This window comes from Lactuca sativa, chromosome 5 (genome assembly GCF_002870075.4).
Source record: "Lactuca sativa cultivar Salinas chromosome 5, Lsat_Salinas_v11, whole genome shotgun sequence".
Taxonomy (NCBI): Eukaryota; Viridiplantae; Streptophyta; class Magnoliopsida; order Asterales; family Asteraceae; genus Lactuca; species Lactuca sativa.
In genome coordinates this window covers 167,094,202-167,100,195 of record NC_056627.2, presented here as the reverse complement: position 1 = coordinate 167,100,195, position 5,994 = coordinate 167,094,202, and positions in this window count along the sequence as shown.

The window sequence follows — 5,994 nt, the reverse complement described above, 5'->3', positions numbered from 1 at the left end:
CTCAGCGGGACCCTCCACTCCCGTAGCTCGTTGGACCCTCTGGCCCGATGTAGCTCGTTGGACCCTCCGGTCCGGTCTGGTCGAGGACCCTCTGGCCTTGTAAATCGTTGGACCATCCGGTCCGGTCAGAATAGCACATAGCATACATAAATCACAATACACATAATCATAAGCAAACACGTATGACCTTCCGGTCCACACATAGATACCACCCTAGGTAATGTATAGTGAGAAGACTCACCTCGGGTAATTTCGGATGATCTCGTACTTGAAACACTGATCTAGCCTCCGCTTAATCACATACATAAATTACCTCTAGTTAAAAATGGCTCTTAAAGGCTAGACTATTACCTTCCTATGCTCTCTCTCAAAAGGGTAAAAAACTATTCTACCCTTCCTGACCTCTTACACTCATCTTGACCAAACCCTAAGGTCAACAAAAGTCAACTCCAGTCAACAGTCCAACTTTTGACCAGACGGGTGACTCGTCGAGGCCAGTCGATTCAAGGCAACCCGAACAAGCTCCCACTCGACGAGCTAACCCCTAACTTGTCGGGTCACCACCTGACTCAATTCATTGGGATAAAACCCTAGGCTACTCGTCGATTCAGCGGCTCGACTCGGAGAGTCCATTCATATTCTTTTGCATTCAGCCATTTTAGTGCAAGATACTTTCCCAAACTTCAGATCTATGCACTCAAGGCTCATTAATCAAGTAAAGGTTCGACCTTTATGTCCATGTATCACTCATCTAGCTCTAATTGACAAAATAACCCTCAAAATGGTGTCTTTGGTTCAATATTCTTATGTAACTGCATAAAGTTGGGTTCTTGGGACTCTCTGGACCTCTCAAGGTCCAGATCTGATGTCTAAGCCTCAAAGGGACTTCACATGCTTCATATCTCAACTTAAAAGAGGGTAAATAAGCCCTAAATTCATGAGATCTACTAATCATATGAAAACAAGTATGGATTCATACCTCCAACAGCAACCTTGAATGCAATAGTGGAATATTTGAGCCCCTCTAGTCAGTCAAGCTTGAACCTTCTCCTTCTTCCTTGCAAGAATGCACCAAAATGAAGCAACTAGCTCCCTCTATCTCTCTGGATCGATTTGGGGTCTCTCAAGGGGAAGTGTGGTCGCAAATGAAGGCCTTAAGAGCCTTTAAATAGGTCACAAACCCGAGCAATTAGGGTTTTCCTCCGCAACGCTAACTCGGCGAGTCAGACACCCGACTCATCGAGTCCATCCATTTAACACGTCACCAACTCGCGACACTACTCGACGAGTTGAGGCACCAACTCGTCCAGTCCCTCCAAAATTCTTAAATTAAATATTAAGCATAATATACCTGGAAAACCAAATGTTTCAATTCTCCCCCACTAGAATCAGACTTCGCCCCCGAAGTCCTGCTCCGCAAATAGCTCGGGGTACTGCTCCTGCATCTCCGACTCTAGCTCCCAAGTCAAATCGGACCCTTTCCGATGTTGCCACTGGACCTGAACCAGAGGGACTTCCTTGTTCCTCAAAACCTTCACCTTCTGATCTATGATTGCGATCGGCCTTTCGATGTAATTCTGGCTCGCATCCACCTGAATGTACTCTAATGGTACTACTGCCGTCTCATCAGCCACACACTTCCGCAACTGGGACACATGGAAGGTGCTATGGATCTAGATTAACTCCTCAGGTAGCTCCAGCTGATATGCTACCTTGCCTACCCTGGCGATCACCCTGAAAGGTCTAATATATCGAGGCCCCAACTTTGCCCGCTTCCTAAACCGGATTACTCCTTTCCATGGGGAAACTTTCAGAAGCACAAAATCTCTGACCTGGAACTCAAGCTCGGATCGCCGTCTGTCCGCGTAACTCTTCGGACGACTCTGAGCCGTTTGCAACCTCTGTCTGACCTGCTGAATCTGCTCGGTCGTCTTCAGCACTATCTCAGTTAGGGATGTTATTCGGGTTAGAACCGAACTAAACCGACCCGAACCCGAATAAACCGAAAACCGAATAAGGGTAATTGTATGAACCGAAAACCGAACCAAATAAGCAATACGGGTTCGGTTCGGTTCGGGTATTATTCGGTTCGGTTCGGTTCCGAACCGAATAACCCAAATAACATGTAAAATATGATTAAGGAGCCAAATAACCCAAATTACATTTACCAATAACACATTGAAAGATTGAGTAGTAGATTAAGATACAAATAATTACTTGAGTTTCTTGATTTGGAACCCAATTTCCATGACTTGAATGAAGTTTGATCACAATAGAAACTAGAAAACGAGGATGAGGAGATGATTTTTTTCCAAACGCAAGGGCCGATTTTTTTTTTCTTATTGTTAATGGACTTTGAACTTTGAACTAGTGATGACCGATCAAAGATTCAAGGTTATCGCAACTCATAAGGGCAGCAGATGCAACTCGCAAGGATGAGAAAAACCTCAATCGATCAAAGAGTAATGTCGTTGATTTAGTGTAATACGCTACTGTCGATTTGGTGTAATACGCTACTGTGACAACCCGAAATTTCCATTCTAAATCAAACCATTTCAATCCAATAGAAGTAGAGCAGTTACAGTGAAAATTCAGACTTATGGAATAAGTTGGCAGTTTTTAGGGTTTTACGCCTAAGGAGTTATTAGGATAGTGGATGCACTAGGATTTTGTGCAACACTGTAATTCCATTTCTCTAGGTCATTAGAATCCATTCCGAGAATAGAAATATTTTCTGCCAAAAATATCAGGACTATAAATAGAATTCTGAACCAAATTGGTTCATTAGTTAAATTCCAAATAGAGAAAAGTCAATTTCTCTCTCACGGATTTTTGGGTTTTCATCCCAGATTGTGAGTCTACTTTCATAGATGTGTTTTAATACTTGTTATATGCTTAATAACATTATTTACATGTCCAAAGTACAAGATCCGGGAGTTTACCGCCCAAGAACGTTCTTGAGGAGTAAACTCCAAAATCAAGCCTAAAGGCCACCTAGTCCCATTTCCGTGTTAGGCATCTAGCTAAGGACCTTAAGTATGAACATTAGAGGCTAGAAACAAATCAAAACCACTTAGTTTGAGGAGTTTACGGCCAAGGAACCACCTCTTGGGCCGTAAACTCCAAGTAAAGGGCACAAATGAGTGCCTAGTGTTCCTTTAGCCTTAGAACAAGAACCTAGAAGCCTTAAACTCATGTTTTAGACCAACAAAACAATTAGAAACCAAATTTGGAAGGGAGTTTACGGCCAAGATGCTCCTTAGGCCGTAAACTCCAAGATTTAGGGTCAAAATCCCTTCAAACTCTTCCTAAGGCTTAGTCTTCATTTTAGGCAAGTACCTTAATGTGTTTAGGACCTAGAAAACTCATGAAAAGCATAAGTGTTGAAGAGTTTACGGCCAAGAGTATTTCTTGGGCCGTAAACTCCTTTAAAGGGGTCAAAGGACACCCTAGACACTTCCTTAGGCCAAGAGACTTTTAGGGCAAGTACCTAGATGAGTTTTGGACTAGTTAAAATTCTTAGAACCTCATGTGTGAGGGAGTTTATGGCCCAAAGAGTTCTATGGCCATAAACTCCATCAAATGGTTCCATTTAATGCCACAAACCTCCCTTAATCCAAGTATTGAAGCCTAGACTTGTTCCTAGAAATGTTAGAGACTTGAAAGGACAATAAGAACCCTCCCAAGGGAGTTTACGACCGTAAACTCCAAGGGAAAAGGGTCTTTGGGCTGTAAACTCCCCAAAGGAGTCAACGTGGTGCCCAAACACTTGTATAGCCTTGAAACAATTCCCCTCTAAGGTTTTAGTACTTCTAAACTCCATTTCATGACTTGGTTGAGAGTTTACGGCCAGGAGCTTACTCCCCTGGGCCGTAAACTCCAATGAATATGGTCTTTTGACCTTAAACTTCCATTAGGGGCATTGCACTTTTTTGTTGCAACCCATTAGCCTCCTAGCACTTGACCAAAAGTGTTGTCCTCGCGCTTAAATGATATACTTGTATAGTTAGTGATTAAATCTCTAATTATTTATATACATATGTCTTCATATGTAATTAGGATCATTGTGTGTGTCTAAGTCATCACTTGACACCAAGCACTTGTCCGATCCTTTCGTACGATAACAGCCCGTTCAATTCCAGTCACATACTGCAGGTAAGTTCATACCCCTTAACTAATGTTTTAAACTATTTTAAATGTTTTATGGGGGGGATACAAGTAGAATCATGCTACTTATTATGTCAATCACATGTTATTAGTAAGTAGGATCATATTACTTATTACATCAGTCACATGTGATTAATATACAGCATTCAAAAGATTTGGCTACTCATTAGCCGTTTTACCAAACAGTTTCCTTCAAATGATTTTTACAAACATTTTATATGTTTCAAATTACTTTTTACACTGTACCTCTTACTCTGTTTATTACCTTTCAAACTTATTTACAACTATGTTTCAAACAAATGTTTCCTTATACTCAAAACTGTTTTATCATACTTATGCCTTCAAATTGTTTTATAGATTGACATCAAGTCGATCTTTTCTTAAAAATAATACTTATATTTCAAATGTCTTACAAAATTTATTTATGCTTTTATATTATAAATTGCATGCCTATATATGTATAGTTATATAAGAAATGTTTAAAAGACTTAGGAAGACCATCCGCCCTATTTCCTTTTTCTCGATTTGGATGTGGTCTAGTGGGATTTCGGATGACCATCCGAAGGTCGTTTAAATATTAGTTATATATCATGTGTACATATATAGTCATAAAAGGTCCTTCCAATTCATCTTATGCCCTTGGGCAGCAAGGGTATACATCCACGTCCATATGTACCACTTAGATTACTAGTAAGCTACCATATGGGTAGTTCAGGAAGATACTAGAACCAGTACTAGAACGCGATATCATACAATGAGTCAGTTCATTCATGAGTCAATGCTTTCTAGAACATTACTATACATTACATATACAACTATACTAGGACGAGAACATATACAACTATACTAGAATGATTTCATTTCTATACTTGCTAGATAGAGAGAACACACATTACAGCTAGCACACGTAGAACATTATAGTACACTATTATACAATTACATGATCACACTTACATGAGTACAATTACATGATCACACTTACATGAGTACGCTTACATATACATAGAATAGACGTCACTAGGAGCTATAGCACGGAACCAGTTCAGGATCTAACTATACTAATAAATCACACCGCAATTGTGATTGTTATATCGAGTATACATGATCATTAGTAATGTGGATGCTCACGGCTTGCATTCATGCAGGGGTCGTGGGTAGGTCCCAAAATCCCTTTGATAGGGGAGTGTACAGTCTGGGATCTAGACATCACATTATACCTTATCCCTCAAATAAGGCAATTGAGTATCGATGTAGTTATTTATATATATAAAATACTACGGTACTTAGAAGTATTACCCTAGATTTAAGGTAATAGGTACGGTTGTAGTTCGACACTACACCATAGTACTATTTCTTTTCCCATTACATTCACTTCGTGAATTTTTTTAACCGACGCACGGTAATGTAGAAACTATCTTTTGATAAATAGTAGTCAGACTTGGGAAAATATACACTCTTACAAGAGACACACACAGAACAATTAGGTCTTGGTAGAAGACACCGTCATACTAATAGGAATCATAGGGATTCCAGGGTTTTTCAAACACTTACAAATTCTTACAATACTTACACTCACAAATTCTTACAATACTTACACTTACAAATTCTTACAATACTTACACTTACAAATTCTTACAATACTTACACTCACAAATTCTTACAATACTTACACTTACAAATTCTTACAATACTTACACTTACAAATTCTTGCATACAAATTAAGACACTAAATACTTATGATCTCACCAGCTTCAAAGCTGATACTCGCTTTCAAAATTACTTGTATCCTCAGGTCATCATAGACAGGTACCGATGCAAGGAGAAAGG